Source organism: Rattus norvegicus, chromosome X (genome assembly GCF_036323735.1).
Source record: "Rattus norvegicus strain BN/NHsdMcwi chromosome X, GRCr8, whole genome shotgun sequence".
NCBI lineage: Eukaryota > Metazoa > Chordata > Mammalia > Rodentia > Muridae > Rattus > Rattus norvegicus.
This window is the reverse complement of record NC_086039.1, coordinates 1,624,593-1,649,746: the sequence shown is the minus strand read 5'-3', so window position 1 is coordinate 1,649,746 and position 25,154 is coordinate 1,624,593. Positions and strand designations below refer to the sequence as shown.

Here is a 25,154-nt window from a genome sequence, read left to right as displayed (position 1 = left end):
GAATCCAGTTTCTAGAAACAAAGGGTTAAGATTTGACCCTTCTGATGGAGTCTTGAGAAATTTCTCCTCGAACGAAGACAGTTTCAACCTTACCCCTTCTGCCAAAAGGTATCCTTTGCCATCTTATGCTGCCAAAGAGAAACCAAAAGGTACAACTATTCCTCAGGAGAGTCGCACAAATTCTCCATATGTCCAAAGGGATTTGTAATTTTCCAAAAATGATGAAGGAATTGTGGAAAGTTGCCAATCCTTACAAGGGCATGCTAGATATTCCATATTGTCCCAAAATGCTCAAGTACCTCCTCCTTCTACCAAAAAGGCATGTTCACCGTCTGCCCTAGGATTTCAGGGAATTTCATCACCCCTCTCTAGGGTTACAGAAACTGTTCTCGGTCCTCAAAGTAATTTGTCATTGTGAAAATTAGACTTCAAAAATACAAAAACGTTTTTTATACTTCCAAAGTTCTGATGGAAACTCCACATCGAAAAAAAACTCATTTATACCTTGTGCCATTAGCCCAAGTGTATCAGAAAAATTCCATGTCTTCTAAAGCATCAAAAAAATCAATCTGTTTCTAGCACTCTTCCTGGGAAACATATACCATCAGCCATAGAATCCCCAGGATCATTAAAATCTAAAAAAGCAGTATCTAGAATATTTATCATCTGCCCAAAGGTCTTTAAGATGTTCAGCAACTTCTCCATTAGCTTGGTTAACCCATAGAATAAAAGAACAAAATCCATCTTCCCAGTGTGTTTTCCCAAGAACCACATAGTTTTTCTTTTCTTTATGGCAAGATATAATGCCAGCTTCCTTCTCCCCATCTCTATTCTCTTGACCCTCTTTCTTCTCCCTCCCAAATGGCTGTTTACTCTGAATTAGAGGCCAATTAGTAAACCCTAGAGTTACTGAAGGAATATCTGAGAGACAGTCTCTTTGAGGACAACTCTACAAACATCACAGAACCTGCTAGGGCTATCCAGGATACAAGAATATTTCAGGCAGGACCGAATGATGATGTCACTGAGAACTTCCATGGCCTACATGCTAAACAGCTTTCCTTACATTGACCAATTTCTAGGGTGTCCTTTCCATGAGTGTCTCCTGTGACACAGTGGAAACCTTTACATACTACATCTCTCCAATGCTAAGTACTTCGATTGTTTCATTAGTGGTTACATTATCTGAATGGAGAAAGTTAGTTAGGGGCTTAGCATGGGAAGAAAAGATCTAGGAATATGGAGTGGAGGAGATTCTTCTGGATAATAATTTTATTCCCAGGTCCATTCCTGTGACATACACTTCAATTCCCTAGGTTTTCTCTGTATCTCCAAGCAAGTATTTTCCCTACAGACCTTCAAATGAATAAATATTGTATTAATTATTTTGTCTGCATTCCATGAGAGGGGACGTTATATATATTCCTGAATGTGTACTCAAAAATTCAGTTTTCCAATTAAATTTTTTGCAATGATTTTGTCTACAAAGGGGGCACAGCAATAGAGTGCGTATAACAGTGTAAATACTGTGTACCTTCCTCAAATGATAAACTCCCAAATCCTTATTTTATCCAAACATTACCAGACATCATTAAAGCAAAGGACAGCATGGACTATAATATTCGGTTCTCTTGTCCCATTTGATATCAGTTCTGCATTATCTACCTTACTGGATTCCCATGACGAGACTTGAGGGATTTGGATGTTTTACCCTGATTCTTTCCTCAGGCCAAACATAAGATTCAGGAGGATGTGCAGGATGAGGAATAGAGTGTGGTCCAGTGAAACCTCAGCTTCATTAGGTTCATAAGAACAGGAGAGAATCTATTTGGCACTGTCATTTGTGGATTCTATCTTCTTGATCTTGTATCCCAGAATCCATGTTTAAATGCCATCTAAATTCATAGCTATATCATATATATATATATATATATATATATATATATATATATATGTGTGTGTGTGTGTGTATGTGTGTGTATATAGATGATATATATATGATTTATAGACATATAGATATATAGATATATAGATATACGGATATAGATTTATAGATATATAGATATACAGATATATAGATATATAGATATACAGATATATAGATATACAGATTATAGATATGGATATAGATAGAGATAGAGATAGATATATTAGCCAGCAAAACTAGATAAGATGGATGAATCTTATTATTGCATGATTAGAAGAAACGGATATAGGTCTATCCTGAGAGACACAGTTAGAACATGTCAAATACAGAAGTGAATGGTAGTGGCCAACCAGTGAACTGAAAACCGATCTCTTGTTGGTAGACTTTGAGAAGGGTTACAAGAGCTGAAGGAGCTTTTAATCCTATAAGGAAAAACATGCCATCAAACCAGAGTTTTCTGGCAGTATACAAATATTCAAAGATTGTACATGGATAGACCTATGGCTCCCACTTCATATGTAGCAGAGAATGGTCTTGTTGGTCACCAAAGGAATGAGATGCCCTTGGTCTAAACTAGGTATTATTACCAATTCAATGGAATGTCAAAGAGCAATAAGAGGGATTATAGAAGAAGGGCATGGGGACCGGTTAGGGATCTCATGGAAAGCAATCTGGGAAAGGAAAATATTTGAAATGTAAATATGGAAAATCAAATTAAAAAAGCAAAAAAAAATCTTGCTAAAAATAATAAATATTAACTAAGTTAAAAATAAGAAAACTGCCATCGAATAATACATATTGAATGAGAAATCTAAAGGGTCACAATCAGGCAATGGTTGTCAGAGTAATCCTAGCGAAAAGACTGATATGATGAACTATAAACACATCTCACTCCCAAATCCAGTATCAAACACAAACTGCTCTATAGGTATTCAAATAATCAAGGAGATTCCTCTGAGCTGAGGACACATTAATTGTCTTTCACTTCTTCCTTAGGACCCTTTTCTTTTGGGCAAAAAAATAAAAGGCATGAGCTGTAAGGAAAAGGACAGTGCCCTCCCCTACACCTGGCTTTTTTGATAAATATATTAATGATATAAACTCTCTGACTTAAAGGAACCATTAGAAGGAGAGAAGTCCAGTTAGTTTTGACAGGTTCCGAGCCCCTGAACCCATGTGTGGAAGGGTCAGATCAATTGTATTTCTTCAACATACCTACTCAACTCCTAGCAAAGAGTCAGTGAGATTTCCCGGGGTCAACATATTTCTTCCTTTGTTTTATACCAAGAAAGAAGACCATCTTTGTTCTCCCCATCTCTGAGCTTTTCATATTCTTTGTTCTCACTCCCAAATTGATATTTCCTCTGAACTACAGGAGAATTAGTAAACCTTATAGGCACTGAAGGAATATCCAAGAGGCATTTGCAGACACTTGTGACATCACAGGAGAAGCTAGGGCTCTCCAGGATACAAGAGATTTTTCATGGAGGGCCTAATGATGAATGTCTCTGAGAACTGCCCTGGCCTACCTGTAAACAGCTTTCTTTACATTGACCAGTTTCAAGAGTGCCTTTCCAGGTATGTCTCCCGTGACATAGGGGAAACCTTTATGTACTCCATCTCTCTAAAGCTAGGGTCTTCTCTTTGCTTCGACAGTGGTTACATGCTCTGAATGGAGGAAGTTAGTCAGGGTCCTGACATGGGTAGTAATGATGTAGGAACTTGGGAGTGTAGGAGATTCTTCTGGATAATATTTTTATTCCCATGTCCATTCCTGTGACATACAGTTCCATTTTCTAGGTTTTCTCTGTTTTATAATGGCCAGTATTTTCGCTATAGACCTTTAGGTGAATGAATATTGTATTTCACTTTCTTATTGTACATTCCTTGATAGGGGACTTTATAAATATTTCTGAATGTGTACTCTAAATTACTGTTTTCCAATTCCATTTTCTGCTATGATATTGGAAACAAATGTGGCCCGGCTATAGAGTGAGTATAATAGTGTGAATACTGTGTACTTACTTCAAATGATAAACTCCCAAATCCTTATTTTATCCAAAGATATCCATACATCAATAAAGCAAAGGACCACATGGACTATACATTTCGGTTCTCTAATCAAATTTGATAACTGTACTACATTATGTACCTTCCTGTGGTCCCATGGCCAGCCTTGAAAGTTTTAGATGTGTTACCATGATTCTTTTAAAGGCCAAATAAAAGAAACAGGGGTATGGGCAGGAAAAGGAAGGCCTGAGGGACAGTGAAACCTCAACTTCAATACCTTCATAAGTATAGGAGTGAGTCTATTAGACATTGACATTAGTAATTTCTACAATTTCTACATCTTTACATAGTTGCACAGAATCCATGTTGACATTCCACCTAACCACCATATATATATATATATATATATATATATATATATATATATATATATATATATTTTTTTTTTCTTTTCAGACACCAAAACTAGATAAGAGTGATGAAGCTAAGTAGTGCTATTGCTATTGGCCAGGAAACTGATATACATATGTCCTGAGAGAAACAGCTAGAGCATTTCAAATAAAGAATAGAATGCTAGTGGCAAACAGGTGAACTGAAATGGACCTCTTGTTGGTAGATTCTGAGAAAGAATAACAAGAGCTGAAGGAGCTTTCAACACCGAAAGAAAAAAAATGCTAATGAACCAGAGCTTTCTGGTACTAAACCAATATTCAAAATCTGTACTTGGACAGACCTATGAATCCAACTGCATATGTAGCAGAGGATGGCTTTTTGGGCACCAATGGAAGTAGAAGGCCTTGGTCCTTCCCTTGGTTTGACTCAAAGTTAAAATAAATGTGAAAGGACAGTAAGGTAGTTTATAGAAGAACAGGAGAGGGACCAGTTAGGTATCTTATGGTAGTAAACTCTTGAAAGAAATAATATTTTAAATGTAAATGTACATATTTATTTGTTTAAAAAAACAAATAAAATTTGTAAAAATAAAAAAAAATATAAGAAATAAATGAAAAGAAAACTGACAGCCAAACACAAACACAGATGTTGACTCAGAAATCTAATGGATCACTGTCAGGGTATGGTAGTTACAGATATAATAGTGGAAAGACTAGGATGGTGAAGACTCAACTAGAAACACTTCTCTCTCCCAGATATCTGTATCAGACACAAACTGCACAATAGATATCTAAAGCATGGAGGAGTTTACTCTGAGCTAGGGACACAATACTTGTCCTTCCTTTCTTCCTTAGGTCCTTTCTCTTCTTGTCAAAAAGAATTAAGGCCATATGCTCTCAGGAAAACAACTGTGCCCTTCCCATCACTTGGCTTTTGATATATATGAATGATATAAACTCTCTGATTTCCAGGACCCATAAGAACAGGGAAGTCCAGATGCTTCTGAGAGGACCCCAAATCCTGATTCCCATTTGTGGAAGACTCAGATCAGTGCTATCTGTTCAGAAATATCACTCAACCCGTACCAAGGAGTCACTGAGCTTTCAGAAGCACACATATTTCTTCCTTTTTTTAGAGCAAAACAGAAGGGAAGCTTCCTTATCTCCATATCTGATCTCTTCATCCTCTTTGTTCTCACTCCCAAATGGCTGTTTACTCTGAAATGGATGCCATTCACTAAACTCTAGAGGTACTGAAGGAATACCTGAGAAGCAGATGCAGTCATGACAACACTTGTGACATCACAGAAGAAGACAAAGCTCTCCAGGTTACAAGAGATTTTTCAGGCAGGGCCTAATGATGATGTCACTGAAAACTGCCCTTGTCTCCCTGCTAAATAGTTTTCTTTACATTGACCAGAGTTGAGGGTGCCCTTTCCTGGTTTGTCTCCTATGATTCAGTGGAAACATTTACTCCATCTCTCTAAAGCTAGAGATTTCCCTTTGCATTATTAGTGGATACATGCTCTGAACGGGAAAATTTAGGCAAGGTCCTGGAATTGGTAGAAAAGATCTTGTAACATGGAGTGGAGGAGATTCTTCTGGATATTAATTTTATAACCAGGTACATTTTGTGAAATACAGTTCAATTTTGTAGGTTTTCTCCGTTTCCCAAAGGCCAGTATTTTCCCTACAGACCTTCAATTGAATGTATATTTTATTTCACTTTCGTATTGTACATTCCTCGATATGGGACTTTATAAATATTGCTGAATGTGTACTCAAAACTTTTTTTTTCCAATTCCATTTTCTGGAATGATTTTGGCAACAAATGTGGCCTAGCTATAGAATGAGTATAAGAGTGTAAATATTGTGTACCTACTTGAAATGATAAACCCCCAAATCCTTAATTTATCCCAAAATTATCAGGGATCAGTCAAGCAAAGGACAACATGGACTATAGAATTCGATTCTCTAGTCCCATTTGATATCAGTTCTGCATTATCTACCTTACTGTGTTCCCGTGGCCAGACTTGAGGTTTGCGGTTGTTCTACAATTATTCATTCTTCTGGAATAATAAGATACAAGAAGGACAGGGAGAGGAATGGCTTGAGGTCCAGGGAAACCTCAACTTCAATATGTTCATAAGAAAAGTAGGGAGTCTATTTGACATTGTCCTTTGTGGATTCTACATTCTTGACCTAGTTAAGCACAATCCATGTGAAAATTCTACTTATCCACGTAGCGGCAGGAGCCACGCAAAGGATATATATATATAAGATAAGATTAGATAAGATTGATGACGCTAAGAAGTGCATTCTGCCAGGCAACAGATATAGATATTTCTTTTTTTTTTTTTTTTTTTTTTTTGGAGCTGGGGACCGAACCCAGGGCCTTGCGCTTCCTAGGCAAGCTCTCTACCACTGAGCTAAATCCCCAACCCCAATATTTCTTGAGAGACACAGCTAGAGCATATTATATACAGAAAAGAATGTGTTTTGTAAAAATATGAAAATAAAAAAGTAAAATTTCCTGTTACCCTGCTAACTCTGGCACCAATATGTCTGAAATTCGCTGCTAGATATCTTGGAGGAAACACATTCCCACTCCTCGGCTGCACAGTGTTTTTTGCCACCACACACTTTCCTATACACAAACCCTCACATAAAAAACACACAACACAATAATCTTTGATCTAGTAGAATAGATATAATTGCCCACTTAAACATACAAATCTGGGTACCATCCATCCCTTAGGAACATTAATAATAACATGTAAATACACAGAGCAAAATCTTCGATTCACTTACCATGGCTTCTCACTCTGTCATCTTCCTTTCTCTCCTTTTTCCTCTAGTCTTCTCCTCTTCTTTCAAACTTCTCTCCCGCCCATTCTTCCTTCTCCTCCCATGACAACCCTCCTTCTATCCTGTTCCTGCCACTCACATATACTTCACAAATTCAATAGGCAGGTGGTTCTGGTGAAGTAACCTGAGTCCTGAGTACAGGACTATGCAGCTGACCTTGGGGCATTGGAATTAGTATCAAACACAGATAACTTCAGGGCAAACCACAACATGAACCCTATTGGACAAAAAGTGAACTGAAAATGGACTTCTTGTTGGTAGATTTTGAGAAAGGATTAGAAGAGGTGAAGGTGCTTTCCACCCCTTAAGAACAAGAATGCTAATGAAGCAGATCTTTCTGGTAGTAGACCAATGTTCAAAAAATGTACATGAACATATTTATGTCTCCAACTACGTATGTTGTAGAGGATGACCTTGTTGGACAACAATGGAAGGAGAACCCTTGGTCCTGCCTAGGTTTGGCTCCCGGTAAAGTAAATGTCCAGGGGCAGTAAGGGTGGTTATAGGAAAAGGGTAAGGGGACCGGTAAGGAATCATATAGTCTGAAAACTGGGAAAAGAAATAATATTTTAAATGTAAATTTAGAAATATCCAATTAAAAAAGCAATAAAATTTGTTTAAAAACTAAAAAAAAATGATAGAAATAAAAGAAAATAAATCTGCCAGCTAATCACACCAATTGATTCAGTATTTTAAGGGGTCACTGTCATGGAATGGTATTCAGAGTAATACAAGTGGAAAGACTGATATGATTAAGTTTCATCTAAAAGCACTTCTCCTTCCCACATCTCCGTGTCAGACACGAACTTCATTATTAGAATCCAATGCATGCAGGAGTTTACTCTGTGCTGAGGACAAAATACTTGCTTTACTTTCTTCTTTAGGACCTTTCCTTCTTAGCAAAAGGATAAAAGCTATGAGCTCCTTGGAAAAACTAGAGTGCCCTACCAAAACCTGACATTTGGGATAAAGAAATGAAATACATAAACTGTCTGACTCCCAAGAAAAATAACAAGCAGGAAAGTCCAGATGCTTCTGAGAGGCTCCCAGCTCCTGATTCCCATAAGTGTGAAGCTCAGATAAATGTTATCTCTTCAGTGAACCTACTCAACCCCTACACAATACTTAAAGAGCTTACCCATTGACCATGTATTCCTTCCTTTTTTTATACCAAGACAGAAGGCTAGCTTCCTACTCCCCATGTCTGGTCACTTCATCCTTTGTGTTCTCCCTCCCAAATGGCTGTTTACCCCCGATTAGTTGCCAATTTGTAAACCCTAGAGGTACTGAAGGAGAATCTGAGAGGCAGTTGCAGTCATGACAACACTTGTGACATCACAGAAGAAGCTTGGGCTCTCCAGGATACAAGAGATTTTTCAGGGAGGACTAATGATGATGTCACTGAGAATTGCCATAGCCTACCTACTAAACAGCTTCCCTTGCAATGACCATATTTGAGGGTGCCATTTCCAGAAGTTTCTCCTGTGACACAGTGGAAACCTTTACATACTAATCTCTCTAAAGGTAGAGACTTCCCTTTGCTTCATTAGTGGGTACATGCTCTGAATGAACAAAGTTAGTCAGGTGCTTAGCATGGCAAGAAAAGATTTAGGAACATAGAGTGGAGGAAACTCTTCGAGATAATATTTTATTCCCAGGTACATTCCTGCGACTTACAGTTCAGTATCCCAGGTTTTCTCTATTTCCCAAAGTCCAGTATTTTGCCTACAGACCTTAATTGAATGAATATTGTATTTCACTTTCTCATTGTACATTCCTTGAAAAGAGACTTTAATATTCCTGTATGTGTACTCAAAAATTGTTTCTAATTCCATTTTCATCAAAGCAAAGGACAAAATGACTATAGAAATCACATTTTTAGCACTATTTGGAATCAGTACTACACTATCTATCTTCCTGTGTCCCCATTGCTAGACTGGAGGGTCGGATGTTTTACCATCATTGTCTCTGAAGGCCAAACATAAGATAAGAGAAGATGGGTAGAAATAAGAATGGCTTGAGGACCAGTATAACCTCAATTTCAGTAGAAACATAAGACGAGAGGGATTCTATTTGTGTCAATTCTCAACTCTACATTCTTGAACTAGTTGCGCAGAATCCATGTTACACTTCCATCTAACCACATAGCTGTAGGAGCCATCAAAAGTATATACATGTATATATATATATATATATATATATATATATATATATATATATATATATACCTCTGCCACCAAAACTAGATAAGATTGATGTATCTAAAAAGTAAATTCTGCAAGCAACCAGATATAGATATTTCCTGAGAGACACAGGTAGATCATGTTAACTGCCTAAACCACACAAAGATCCAACAAAGAAAAAGAACTTCAGACCAATTTCCTCTATGAATATTGACACAAAAATACTCAATATAATTCTTGTGAACCGAATCTAAAAAACAATCATCCATCATGATCAGGGATGCAGAGATGTTTCCATATACAGAAAACCGTCAATGCTATGTGACATATAAACAAACTCAAAGATAAGGACACATGGTCATTTCATTAGATGCTGAGAAAGCATTTGACAAAATTCAACAACACTTCAGTGTAGGGAGCATTGAGGTAAAGCATAAATGGTGCCGAAATCCAGTCCCGTCTGGAAGTAAACGATTTATTGCATATGCACAGGCTTGTCTCCTTGCCAGGGTTGGTGTAGGGTAATTAGGTGATCCGGCGCCCTCCTCTTGTGACCAAAGATACTGCACATGTGCGGGTTTTGCCCCTGGCATCAGTTTGACGGGATGGTAATAAGCTAATGAGGAATTCATGCGCCGCCAATACCTGAAGGAAAAGTAGCAGGGGTGATAGTGGGGTGATTCATTCTCCGCCAATCCCTGAAGGACAATTAGCATAGCCACAGCCTGTTGTGTATAGAAGGCAAGTGCTTTTGCTGTTAGAGGTCCCTGTATCACCAAAGAGGTGGTATTGCCATAAAGGCTGTAGAGAAGAATCCGACAATGTTGTGTCTTCCTTGCCAGATGAGGTGTATACACTTATTGACCCCAAAAGTTTACCAGAGAACTTCTTAACCTGATAAACAACTTCAATAATGTGTCAGGTTATAAAATTAACTCAAACATACCAGGACCCTTCCTCTCCTCAATGGATAAACAGGCTAAGAAAGAAAATAATGAAACCACACACTTCACAATAGTCCCAAATAATGTAAAATATCTTGGTGTGAGATTAACCAAGCAGGTGAATTATCTGTATGACAAGAAGTTCAAGTATCTGAAGAAAGAAATTGAGAAAGATCTCAGAAGATAGAAAGAGCTTCCTTGCTCATAGATTGACAAGATTAATATAGGGAAGATGACTATTTTCCCAATAGCAATGTACACATTCAATGCAATGCAATATCCATCAAAAATCCAACTGAATTCTTTAATAAAGATAGAAATAGCAATTTGCAAATTCATTTGGAATAAGAAAATGCCAGGACAGCTATAACTATCCTCAACAATAAAAGAACTTCTGGAGGAATCATCACTCCTTAACTCAAGCAGTTTTACAGAGCAATAGTGATAAAAACTGCTTGGTATTTGTAAAGAGACAGATGGATGGACTAGTGGAATAGAATTGAAGACCCAGAAATGAACCCACACACCTATAATTTGATATTTGGCAAAGGAGATAGAACCTTCCAAAGGAAGATACATAGCATTTTCCAATTAGTGCTGGTTCAACTAAAAGTCAGCTTGTACAAGAATGCAAATTATCCCAATTTTATGACCATGTACAAAGCTTCAGTACAAGTGAATCAAGGACCTACACATCAAACCAGAATCACTCAAACTAATAGAAGAAAAGGTTGGGATGAGTCTTGAACACATGGGCACAGGGAAAGTTTCCTGAACAAAACACCAATGATGTAGGCTCTAAGATCACAAATTGACAAATAGGACCTAATAAAACACGAAAGCTTCTGTAAGGTAAAAGACACCATCATTTGGGCAAAGCTGTAACCAACAGATTGGGAAAATATTTTTACCAATCCTTTATCTGATAGTGGGTAATATTCAAAATGTACAAACAACTTAAGAAGTTAGACTCTAGAAAGCAAAAAAAAAAAAAAAAAAAATTAAATACATACGTTCTAGGGCCTCTCTGCCCCCTTTTCTCAAAGTCCTAACTAATTTCATATCAAAAGTTAATGAAAATATTTTAAACCCTTTCCAAGGCACAGAAAATTATTTGCTTACAGCCAATCTGAATCAATCAGGCTGACTTTCAGTTCTTTATGAGAGGCACGAAGAAACGTCCAGCCCCTACTGCTCCTATGTCCCTATGCACAGGAGGCCCAGATGGAGCTGGGTGTTTTTTTTTTTTAAGTCAGGAATGTGAGCAGAATTCTCAGGGGTTTCTGTCCCTCTGATGGTCTCAGTCTGACCACACCACACGAGATTTGGGAGTAGGATGCTGTTAGGACCAGTTCAGATCCAGTTGCAGTTTGGACTGCAGGGCTCCTGCAGCTTGACTGCTCCTATATACATGTGTCCAGATGCACTATGCACTTTCCTCTTGGGCTAGGCCTGTGGGAACAAGTGGGCGGAAGTGGCAGTCTCTCCTTCCCTGAGGTCTCAGTATTGTCCACTCTTCTGTCTCACAGAGTTTCCAAAGGAGTTTCAAATGTTCATTCCCTATCCTGCAGGTCTCCAGTCTTTCCAATTCTCCTCCAAATGTGTTGGAGAAGACCCCTCTGGTCGAGGGGAGGTACAACAAGCCCCATCAAACAAAATGGTCTGCACATCTTCTTCTCTTAAAGGTAATCTCAATGATTTCCATATTCCACAAATGGATTAAGTCCTGCCCACTCTCTGCATGAGACTTTAATACCTTCGCCAACTGCCAAAACTTGGCAGAGAGCTTTGTCCACTCACAAAGACACTCAAAGATGTCCCCCATCTCCACCAAAGTGCCTTTTGCAATCTGCTTCGGGTAAAATGAGTTGAAAATTGATTCTGCTGACAACGGGGATTTCTGAAATCACTACTAATCCAAGAGGAACTTCAAAGACCTCTACTATTAAAAAAGGACTTAAATCATCACTTATGATCCAAGGGGGGCAAAATACAGTCACAAATTCTCAAGCCAACCTCATAACACACACAACAGAAGAGGAGTGACAAAACTTTCTGCATGTACACCATTAGATCAAGAATGACTGCCAGTTTTTGAAGGGGCTCTTGAGAGTTCCACACCCACACAAGATATGTTAGAAAATTGTGAGTCCACCTAAGGAACTCTTGTGCCTTCTTCACATAAAAAATATGATCTAGCACCCTCACCATCACCCCCAGTACTTCCAATGTCCCTATAAAACAGAGAAATATTCAAATATCCTCTACCACCAAAAAGGACCCTCCTGACTTGTCATCAGGACCAAAAAAGACAAGTTTATCATAACACATTGTCAATGAGTCATGCAGACTCCATATTGATACAATGTACAGAGAAGATAAAACATACCCTTCCTCCTCAGGGGACTCTATGTCATTCTGTCCTGAAAAGAGGGGCTCCAAAATTTTCCACATGTACATCAGAGATGCTAGAATTTCCCAAAACTGAGCATGATTCTCTGAGTAGTACTCTATCTCAAAAAGAGACTGCAGGACAAGAAACATCTACAAAAGGAGTTCTACCCACAGCCACATATTTAGAAATGGCTTGTGGACGCAACACGTGTACAAAAGATTTTCTAGGACACATTGCATATGTAGAGAAGGTTATGGATCCAACCATATATGAACGAGCAGTAGGGGAACATGATATGCAAACACCAGTGTCTGTAGCATCCTTGAAATCTGAGGAAAGGGATTCCTTGGATTCCATTTGTGGAAAGAATGGATATGACCTCCGCAAACTTCACAGATGACTATAGGAACTTCTTAATCTCCTCAAGATCAGCCATCTTCCCCAAGTACAGAAGATGCTACACACTCTTCCAAATATGCACAAAGGGTTTCCAGTCCTTCTTTATACCCACAAACTGACCCAGAACACCTGCCAAATACCTAAAAGCCTTTCAATTTTACCTTATCTCCTGAAGGGGCCTTGGAACCTGTTTTGCCTATCAAGCAGGGTAGGGAACCTGACACTTCAATACTTCAATATGAAAGTCTCTTTCCATTTTTCCTGCAGAGGGAATTTTTCTTGGAACTTACACAGTTACACAACGATGTCTAGAACCTCCTTATCTGCTCAGGAGAGTCTCAGACCTCTCACATATGCCCCTGTTTCTGTAGGAGAGGTCACATCTCAGAGGTAGCTCTAATACATTCCCCCCATTCTGACATCACAGTCAGGATTTCCACATATATACACGATACATTAAGACCTTCCTCATGTGAGAAGGATGTCGTAGGATCTACTGTATCTGAACAGCATGCTTTACAACTATCCCCATCTACCCAATTAGATTTATTTCACATGTCCACTCTGTGGAGAAATACTTGACATTCTCCGTATACCAAATTGGACCACAGGCATCGAGTTTCTAGAAACAAAGGGTTAAGATTTTATCCTTTTGATGGAGTCTTTAGAAATTTCTCCTCTAAGGGAGACAGTTTCAACCTTCCCCCTTCTGCCAAAAGGGATCTTGTGCCATCTTCTGCTGCCGAAGAGACACCAAAAGCTAGAACTACTACTCAGGTGCGTCTCACACCTTCTCCATCTGCCCAAAGGGACATGGAATTTTCAAAAAAGACTAAGGAATTGTGGAAAGTTGCCAATCCTTACAAGGGCATGACGGACATTCCATATTGTCCCAAGATGCTCAAGTAACTCTTCCTTCAACTGAAAAGGCATGTTCACCATCTGCCCTAGGTTTCAGGGAATTTCTTCACCCCTCTCTAGTGCTCCAGAAATTGTTCTCCATGCTCAAAGTGATTTGTCACTGTGCAAATTAGACTTCAAAGATACAAAACCTTTTTTTTATATTTACAAAGGTCTGAAGGGCAGTCCACATCGAAAAAAAATCATGTAGACCTTGTGCCATTAGCCCAAGTATATAAAAAAATTTCCATGTCTTCTAAAGCATCTTAACATCAATCTGGCTCTAGCACTCATTCTGGTAAACATTTACCATCAGCCATACAATCCCCAGGACCATCAAAATCTAATAAGGGGTATCTAGAAACATTGCCATCTGGCAAAAGGTCTTTAGGATGTTCAGCATCTTCTCCATGAGCTTGGTGAACCCACAGAACAAAAGAATTAAACCATCTTCCCAGGGGGTTTTCCCAAGATCCACATATTTCTTCTTTACTTTTATACCAAGACAGAAGGCCAGCTTCCTTCTCCCCATCTCTGATATCTTCATCCTCTTTGTTCTCCCTCCCAAATGGCTGTTTACTCTGAACAGAAGGCTAATTGCTAAATCCTAGAGGTACTGAAGGAATTTCTGAGGTGCAGTTGAAGACACGACAATACTTGTGACATCACAGAAGAAGCTAGGGCTCTCCAGGATGTAAGAGATTTTTCAGGGAGGGCCTAATGATGATATCACTGAGAATTGCCATGGACTACCTGCTGAACTGCTTTACTAACATTGAGTAGATTCAAGGGTGCACTTCACAGGAGTGTCTCCTGTGACACAGTGGAAAACTTTACATACTTGATCTCTAAAGCTAGGGAATTCTCTTGGCTTCCTTAATGATTACATGCTCTGAATGGTGAAAGATAGCTAGGGACTTGGCATGGGTAGAAAAGATTTAGGAACCTAGAGTGGAGGAAATGAATGTGGATAATAATTTTATTCCCAGGTCTAGTTCAATTTTCTCAGATTTATCTGTTTCCCAAACACTAGGATTTTCCCTATAGTCCTGTAATGGAATGAATATTATATTATATTTTCTTATTGTACATTCCATGATAGGGGACTTTATAATATTCCTGAATGTGTACTCAAAAATTCTTTTTTCCAATTCCATTTCTGCAATGATTTTTGGCAACAGAGGTGGCCCAATTATAGAATGAGCATAACAGTGTAAATACTGTATACATACTTCAATGACACACTCCCAAATCCTTATTTTATCCAAAAATTACCAGACATCAATAAAGGAAAGTACCACATGGACTATTTAATTCGTTTCTCTAGTCCCACTTGATATCAGTTCCGCAATATCTACCTTCCTGTGTTTCATTGCCATACTTGAGGGTTTTGGATATTTTACCATGATTCATTATTAAAGTCAAACATAAGATATAGGAGGATGGAAAGCGAGAGGAATGACTTGAGGACCAGTGAAGCCTCAATATAAGTAGTTTCAAAAGAACAGGATGGAGTCTAATTGGTGTTGCCATTTGTTGATTCTACAGTCTTGACCTAGATGCGCAGAATTCATGTTAAAATTCCAGCTAAAATTATAGCTGTAGGAGCCAACAAAAGTACATATATATACATCAGCCACCGAAACTACACAAGATTGATGGAGGTAAGAAATGCATTCTGTCAGATATAGATATTTCCTGAGAGACACAGCTAGATTATACAAATACAGAAGTGAATGCTAGTGGCATACCAGTAAACTGGAAATGGACTTCTTGTTTTTAGATTTTAAAAAAAGATTACAAGAGCTGAAGGGCTTTAACACTACAAGAACAACAATGCCAATGAACCAGAGCTTTCTGATACTAGAACAATATTCAAAGAATGTACATGGACAGAGCTATGGCTCCAACTGCATATGTGGAAGAGAATAGACTTGGTGGGCACCAATGGAAGGAGAAGTCCTTGGTCCTCCCTAGGTTTGACTCCAAGTTCAAGGTAATGTCAAGGGGTAATAAGGAGGGTTATAGCAGAAGGGCAGGGTAATGAGTAAATGATCTTTTAGGCAGGAAACTGGGAAAGGAAATAACATTTTAAATGAAAATATAGAAACATCCAGTTAAAAAAAGCAATAAAATTTGCTAAAAAATGAAAGACATAAAATAAAAGTAAATTGCCAACTAATTATACCTGTTGACTTGGAAATCTACAATGATAGTCAGAGTAATACAAGTGGTAAGACTAAGATGATGATATCTGAACTAGAGCACTTCTCTCTCCCAGATAGAAGTATCAGACAGAAACTGCACTATAGGTATCCAAAACATTGAAGAGTTTACTCTGAGCTGCGGACATAATGCTTGTCCTTCCCATCTTCCTAAGTAACTTTCTCTTTTTGAGAAAAAGTATAAAGTCCATGACCTGTCAGGGATACAACTGTGCCATTCACAACACTTGACTTTGGAATAAAGGAATGAATGATATAAACTCTCTGACTTCCAGAAAGCAAAAGAAAAGGGAAGTCCAGATGCTTCTGAGAGGCTCCCGGCTCCTAATTCCCTTATGTGGAAGGCGAAGATAAAGGCTATCTCTTCAGAGTTACCTCTCAACACCTAACAAGGACATACTAAACTTTCCCAAGCACCACATAATTTTCCCTGTTTTTTTATACCAAGACAGAAGGCCAGCTTCCTTCTCTCCATTTCATATCCTTCATCCTCTTTTTTCTCACTTCCAAATTGTCTCTGAATTAGGCCAAATAGTAAACCTTACAGGTATTGAAGGAAAATCTGAGAGGCAGTTGCAGTCATGACAACAGAAGGAGCTAGGGGTCACCAGATTATAAGAGAGTTTTCAGGCAGGTTCTAATGATAATGTCACTGAGCACTACCGTGATCTACATGCTGAACACTTCCTTACATTGACCAGATTCAAGAGTGCCTTTCCCAGGTATGTCTCAGGAAACACAGTGGAAACCTGTATGTACTACATCACTCTAAAGTAGAGACTTCTTTCTGCTTCTCTAGTCGTTACATGCTCTGAATGTAGAAAGTTAGCCAGGGGCTTAGCATGGGTAGAAACGATTTAGGAACATGGAGTGTAGGAAATACTTCTAGATAATATTTTTATTCCCAGTTTCATTCCTGTGACATAAAGTTCAATTTTCTGTGTTTTCTTTCTTGCCCAAATGCCAGTATTTTCTCTACAACCTTTAATTGAATGAATATTGTATTTCAATTTCTTACTGTAAATTCCTTGATAGGGGACTTTGTAAATGTTCCTCATTGTGTAATCAAAAATTCTGTTTTCCAATTAAATTTTCTGCAATGATTTTGGTCACAAAGGGGGCCCAGCTATAGAATGAGTACAACACTGTAACTACTGTGTACCTATTTTAAATGATGAATTCCCAAATCCTTTTTTTTTACCAAAAAAATTACCAGACATCAGGAAAGCAAAGTATAACATGGATTTTTTAATTCGGTTCTCTACTCCCATTTGATATCAGTACTACCCTATCTATCTTCTAGTGTTCCCATGGCCAGACTTGAGTGTTTAGGATGTTTTACCATGATTCTTTCTTAAGGCCAAATGTAATCTACCAGATGATGGGCAGGGGAGAAGAATGGCTTGAGGACCAGTTAAATGTCTACTTCAATAGGTTCATAAAAACAGGAGGGAGTCTATTTACATTGTCATCTGTGAATTCTACATTCTTGACATATTTGGGGAGAATCCTTGTTAACATTCCGCCTAACAACGTAAGTGTAGAAGCCTCCAAAATTATTTATATACATCAGCCACCAAAACTAGATAAGATTGATAAAACTAATAAGTGCATTCTTCCAGGAACTGGATAAAGATATTTACTGAGAGACACAGATACAGTATGTCAAATACAGAAGTGAATGCTAGTAGCAAACCAGTGAACTGAAAACAGACCTCTTGTAGGTAAATATTGAAAAAGGTTAGAAGAGCTGAAGGTGATTTCAACCCCATAAGAACAACAATGCCAATAAACCAGAGCCTTCGGATACCAGACCAATAAACAAAGAACGTACATGGACTGATCTATGGCTCCAAATTCATATGTGGCAGAGGATGGCCTTTTTGGGCAAAAATGGTGATGGTGCCCTTGGTCCTCCCTAATTTGTCTCCCAGTTCAAGGGAATGTCAATGGACAGAAAGTCTGGTTATAGAAGTAAGAAAAGGGAACATGTAGGGATCTTAAGGGAATAAACTGGGAAAGGAATTAATATTTTAAATGTAAATATAGAAAACAACCAGTTTAAAAAAAGCAATAAAATTCTCTAAAAAATATGAATGACATAAAAGAAAAGAAAGATGCCAAGTAATCACATGTATTTCCTAGGAAATTGAAGTGGTAGTCTGAGTAATACTAGTGTAAAGACTGAGATGATCAAGTCTAAACTAGAAGCACTTCTCTCTCCCAAATATCAGTGTCAGACACAAAGTGCTCTATAAATATCCAAAGCAAGAGTTTACTTGGAGCTAAGCATACAATACTTGTTTTTCCCTTCTTCCTTAGGACCTTTTCTTCTTGACAAAGTATAAAGGTCATGACTTATCAGGAAAACAAATATGCCCTTCAAACACTTGGCTTTTGGAATAAAGAAATGAATGATATAAACCCACTGTCTTCCAGGAACCATAAGAACAGAAAATTCCAGAGTGTAGGAAGTTCTTATAGACAATATTTTTATTCACAGGTCATTCCTGTATACTCTATCTAGTTTCCAGTGTTTGCATGCCCAGACATAAGGGTAGGATGATTTATCATCATTCTTTCTTAAGGCCAAAAGTAAGATACTGGACTAAGGACAGGGAGAAAAATGTCTTGAGGACCAGTTAAACATATTCTTCAATAGGTTAATAAAAACAGGAGAGAGTCTATTTGAAATTGTCATTTGTGAATTTTACACCTTTGACATATTTGGCCAGAATCCATGATAATTTTCCACTTAAACATTTAGGTGTAGGAGCCACCAAAAGTATATATGTATACATCAGCCAACAAAACTAGGTAAGATTGATGAAGGTAAGAAGTGCTTTCTGCCAGGCACCAGATATAGATATTTACTGAGAGGCACAGATACAGCATGTCAAATACAGAAGTGAATGGTGGTAGTAAACCAGTGCACTGAAAACGGACATATTGTTGCTAAATCTTAAAAAGGGATTAGAAGAGCTGAGGGTGCTTTCAACACCATAAGAACAACTATGCCAATGATACAGAGCTTTATTGTACTAGACAAATATAAAAAGAAAGTACATGTACTGACCTATGGCTCCAAATGAATAAGTGGCTGAGGATGTCATTTTTGGGCAACATTGAAAAGAGAGGCACTTGTCCTTCCTAGTTTTTCTTCCAATTCAAGGGAATGTCACGAGCCAGAAAGGCTGTTTAGAGAAGAAGGAAGGGGTTGGGGATTTAGCTCAATGGTAGAGCGGTTGCCTAGGAAGCGCAAGGCCCTGGGTTCGGTCCCCAGCTCAGAAAAAAAGAACAAAAAAAAAAAAGAAGAAGGAAATGGAATGCGTAGGGAACATATGATCAGGAAACTGGAAATTGAAATAGTATTTTAAATGTTTATATCTACTTAAAAATCTAGTTAAAAGGAATTAATTTTACTAAAATATAAAAAAATGAATGATATAAAAGAAAATAAATGTGCAAAGTCATAACAATTATTGGCTCAGAAATTTAAAGTCATAGTCATAGTAATACTAGTGGAAAGACTGAGATGATGAAGTCTCAACTAGAAGAATATTCTCTCCCAATAATCAGTGTCAGACACAAACTGCACTATAGGTGTCCAAAGCACAGAGGAGATGATTAACTTGAGTTAGGGACAGAATATTTGTTTTTCCCTTCTCCTTAGGACCTTTTCTTCTTGACAAAAAGAGTAAAGGTCCTTAGCTCTCATTAAAACAACTGTGCCTTTCACAGCACTTGGTTTTTGGAATAAAGAAATGAACGATATAATCCCTCAGGAACCATAAGAACAGGAAAGTCCTGTTGTTTCTGAGAGTCTCCAAGCTCATGATTCCCTTATTTATAAGGCTCAGATTAAGGCTATCTTTTCAGCGATATCACTCAAGCCCTACAAAGGACTCACTGAACTTTCCAAAGGACCACATTTTTCTTCCTTATTTTTTATACCAAGACAGAAGGCCCGCTTCCTTCTCCCCATTTCCAAACACTTCTTCCTCTTTGTTACCACACCACAATTTGCTCTGAATTAGAGAATATTAGTAAAACCTATTGGTGAAGGAATAACTGAGAGGCAGTTGCAGTCACGACAATAGTTGTGACATCACAGAAGCTAGGACGCTCAAGGTTACAAGAGAGTTTTCAGGGAGGTCCTAATGATTATGGCACTGAGAACTGCTGTGGACTACCTGCTGAACACATTTCCTTACATTGACCAGATTCGAATTTTCACTTTCCAAGTATGTCTCCCGTTACACAGTTGAAACCTATACATAACACATCTCTCTAAAGCTAGAGACTTCTCTCTGCTTCACAAGTGGTTACATGCTCTGAATGGAGAAAATTAGACAGGGTAGAAAAGATTTAGGAACATGGAGTGTAGGAGATAATTCTAGATAATATTTTTTGTTTCTTTTTTTTGGAGCTGGGGATCGAACCCAGGGCCTTGCACTTCCTAGGTAAGCGCTCTACCACTGAGCTAAATCCCCAGCCCCTCTAGATAATATTTTTATTCCCAGTTTCATTCCGTTGATATAAAGTTCAATTTTCTGTGTTTTCTCTGTTTCCCAAAGGCCAGTATTTTCCCTACAGACCTTTAATTGAATGAATATTGTATTTCAATTCCTTATGTTTAATTCCTTGATAGGGGGTTTTGTAAATATTCCTCAATGTGTACTCAATAATTCTGTTTTCTAATTCCATTTTCTGCAATGATTTTTGTCACAAAGTGGGCCCAGCTATATAGTGAGTAAAACAGCATAAATACTGTAAAACTACTTCAAATGATAAACTCACAAATATTTATTTTAACAAAAAAATTACCAGACATCAGGAAATCAAAAACAACATGGATGATTGTATTTGGTTATCTAATCCCATTTGATATCAGTACTACACTATCTAGCTTCCAGTTTTCCCATAGCCAGAACTGAGGGTTTAGGATGTTTTACCAAGATTCTTTCTTAAAACCAAATGTAAGATACCAGATGATGGGCAGGAAGAAGAATGGCTTGAGGACCAGTTATACGTCTACTTCAATAGGTTCATAAAAACAGGACGGAATCTATTTGCATTGTCATTTCTTAATTCTACATTCTTCACATAGTTCAGCAAAATCCATGTAAACATTCCACTTGACAAAAATAGGTGTAAGAGCCACCAAAATTATATTTGTACTCATCAGCCAACCAAACTAGATAAGATTGATGAAGGTAAGAAGTTCATTCTGCAAGGAACCAGGTATAAATATTTACTGAGAGATACAGATACAGCCTGTCAAATACAAAAGTGAATGCTGGGACATACCAGTTAACTGAACACAGACCTCTTGTTGGTAAATTTTGAAAAAGGGTTCAAAGAGCTGAAGGTGCTTTCAACCCGAGAAGAATAACAATGCCAGTGACCAGCGCTTTCTTATAATAGACAGATTTACAAAGAAAGTACATGGACTAACCTATGGCTCCAAATGCATATGTGGCAGAAAATGGCCTTTTTGGGCAACATTGGAAAGAGAAGCTCTTGTATTCCCTACTTTGTCTCCCAGTTCAAGGGAATGCATTGCGGCAGAAAGGCTGGTTTGAAAAGAAGGAAATGGAACGGGTAGGAACCTTATGGGCAGGAAACTGGGAAAGGAAATAATATTTTAAAAGTAAATATAGAAACATCCAGTTATAAAACAATAAATTTTGGTAAAAAATAAAAAAAAGAATGATATGAAAGAAAGAAAGCTGCCAAGTAAAAAGACATCTTGACACAGAAATCTGAAGTGTTATTCAGAGTAATACTAGTGGAAAGACTGAGATGATGAAGTCTCAACTACAAATACTTCTCTACCCCAGATATCAGTGTGAGAGACAAACTGTACTATAGGTATCCAAAGTGTGGAGGAGTTTATTCAGAACTAGGGATACAATACTTGTTTTTCCCTTCTTCCTTAGGAACTTTTCTTCTTGAAAAAAAGAGTAAGGGTCATGAGTTCTCAGGAAAACAACTGTGCCCTTCACAACACTTGGCTTTTGGTATAAAGAAATTAATGATATAAACTCTCTTATTTCAAGGAACCATAAGAACAGAGAAGTCCAGATAAGAACAGAGACGTGCAAATGCTTCTGAGAGTCTCCCAGCTCCTGATTCCCTTATGTGGAAGACTCAGATCAATGCTATCTCTTCAGCGATATCACTCAAACCCTACAAAGGACTCACTGAACTTTCCAAAGGACCACATATTTCTTCCTTGTTTTTTATACCAGGAAAGAAGATCAGCTTTTTTCTCCCTATTTCTATTCTCTTCATTGTCTTTGTTATCACTCCCAAATGTGCTCTGAAGTAGAGGCCTATTAGTAAACCCTAGAAGTACTGAAAGAATATCTCAGAGGAAGTTGCAGTCACAACAACACTTGTGACATCACAGAAGAATCTAGTGCTCTCCAGGTTAGAAGAGAGTTTTCAGGGAATGCCTAACAATGATGTCACTGAAAACTGTCATGGCCTACCTGATGAACACCTTTCCTTACATTGACCAGATTCAAGTTTGCACTTTATAGGTATGTCTCCTATGACACAGTGGAAACCTTTATATACACCTTCTCTCTAAAGCTAGAGAATTCTCTGTGCTTGACTAGTGGTTACATGCTGTGGGGCGTGGCATGGGTGAAAACGATTTAGGAACATGGAGTGTAGGAGATGTTCTTAGATAATATTTTTAATCCCCAGTTCATTCCTGTGACACACAGTTAAATTTTCTAGGTTTTCTCTGTATCACAATGACCAGTATTTTCCCTACAGATGTATAATTGAACGAATATTGTATTTCAATTTCTTATTGTAAATTTTTTGTTAGGTGACTTTGTAAATTTTTCTCAGAAATTGATCTCAAAAATTCTGTTTTCAAGTACCATTTTCTGCAATGATATTGTCACATATGGGGCCCTGATATAGAGTAAGTATAATAGTGTAAATTCTGTGTACCTACTTCAAATGTAATCTCCCAAATTCTTCTTTTATCAAAAAATTACCAGACATCAGGAGAACAAAGAAAACATTGACTATTGAATTCTGTTTCTTGTCCCATTTGATATCAGTACTACACTCTCTAGCGTCCAGTGTTCCCATGGCCAGAATTGAGGGTTTAGGATGATTTACCATGATTCTTTCTTCAGGCCAAACGTAAGATACTGGATGATGTGCAGGGAAAAGAATGACCTGAGGACCAGTTAAACGTCTACTTAAGGTTTGGGATTTACCTCAATGGAGAGCGCTTGCCTAGCAAGCGCAAGACCCTCGGTTCCTTCCCCAGCTCTGAATAAAAGAGAAAAAATAAAGTCTACTTCAATAGGTTCATAAAAACAGGGGGAGTCTCTTTGAAATTGTCATTTTTGAATTCTATATTCTTGACCTAGTTGGTCAGAATCCATGTTAACTTTCCAATTAACTTCATAGGTGTAAGAGCCACCAAAAGTATATATGTATACATCAGACCAAAAAAAAAAAAAAAAAAAACTAGATAAGATTGATGAAGGTAGGAAGTGCATTCTGCAAGGAACTGGATATAGATATTTACTGGAGACACAGATACAGCATGTCAAATACAGAAGTGTATGCTAGTAGCAAACCAGTGAACTGAAAACAGACATGTGGTTAAATTTAAAAAAAAAAAAAAGGATTAGAAGAACTGAACGTGCTTTAAACCACATAAGAACAATGATGCCAATGAACCAGAGATTTTTATAACTAGACCAATAATCAGAGAAAGTACATGGAGTAGTCTATGGCTACAAATGCATATGCTGCAGAGGATGGCCTTTTTGGGCAACATTGAAAAGAGAAGCCCTTGTCCCCTCTAATTTGTCTCCCTGTTCAAGGCAATGTCATGCACAGAAAGTTTGGTTAGAGAAGAAGGATATGGAACAGGTAGGGATCTTATGCACAGGAAACTGGGAAAGGAAATAATATTTTAAATGTATATATAGAAACATCTAATTAAAAAGCAATAAATTTTGTTTAAATATAAAAAAATGAATGATATAAAAGAAAAGAAAGCTGCAAAGCCATCACAAATATTGACTCAGAAATCTGAAGTGGTAGAGTAATACTAGTGGAATGACTGAGTTATTGAAGTCCCAACTAGAAGCACTTCTCTCTCCCAAATATCAGTGTCAGACACAAAGTGCATGATAGGTATACAAAGCATGTACGTGTTTACCTTAGTTAGTGACACAATACTTGTTTTTCCCTTCTTCCTTAGGACCTTTTCTTCTTGCGAAAAAGTGTAAAGGTCATGAGTTCTCAGGAAAACAACTGTGCCCTTCACAACACTTGGCTTTTGGAATAAAGAAATAAATGATATAAACCCTTTGACTTCCAGGAACCATAAGAACAGGGAAGTCTACAAGCTTCTAAGAGCCTCACAGTTCCTTATTCCCTTATATAGAAGCTCAGATCAAGGCTATCTCTTCAGCCATCCCACTCAACCCCTACCAAGGGCTCTCTGAGTTTTCCAAAGGACCACATATTTCTTCCTTGTTTTTTTATACCAAGATAGAAGGCCAGCATCCTTCTACCCATTTCCAATCTCTTCATCCTCTTTATTATCACTCCCCAATTTCTCTGAATTACATGTCAAACAGTAACCACTTTCAAAGTATGTCTCCTGTGACACAGTGGAAAACTTTATTACTCCATCTGTCTAATTCTAGAGATTTCTCTCTGCTTCACTAGTGGTTTCATGTTCTGAATGGAGAAACTTGTTCAGGGGCTTGGCATGGGTAATAAAGATGTAGGAACATGGAGTGTTGGAGATTCTTCTAGAGAATATTATTATTCTGTATGTCACAGATTTTTTCCTGTGACATACAGTTCAATTTTCTAGGTTTTCTCTGTTTCCCAAAGTCTAGTATTTTCCCTACAG

The 25,154-nt window shown here is 37.8% G+C and overlaps 2 long non-coding RNA genes across 3 annotated transcripts in view; both read left to right on the top strand.

The window, feature by feature from the left end:
• Window positions 1-3,387: 3,387 nt before the first annotated feature.
• The window catches only part of LOC134484065 (uncharacterized), a 180,829-nt gene continuing 159,062 nt past the window's right edge, over window positions 3,388-25,154 (top strand). The window contains exon 1 of the long non-coding RNA XR_010061410.1: window positions 3,388-3,505. This is a non-coding gene — a long non-coding RNA (uncharacterized LOC134484065). The remainder of the gene's footprint in view (window positions 3,506-25,154) is intronic.
• LOC134484066 (uncharacterized) lies at window positions 14,163-24,596 on the top strand. Of its 2 annotated transcripts, XR_010061416.1 has the most exons (4): window positions 14,163-15,682; window positions 15,802-16,014; window positions 22,306-22,791; window positions 24,492-24,596. It is a non-coding gene; the product is annotated as an uncharacterized LOC134484066 (long non-coding RNA). The 2 variants fall into 2 exon arrangements; XR_010061415.1 differs by having other exon boundaries at window positions 14,163-16,014.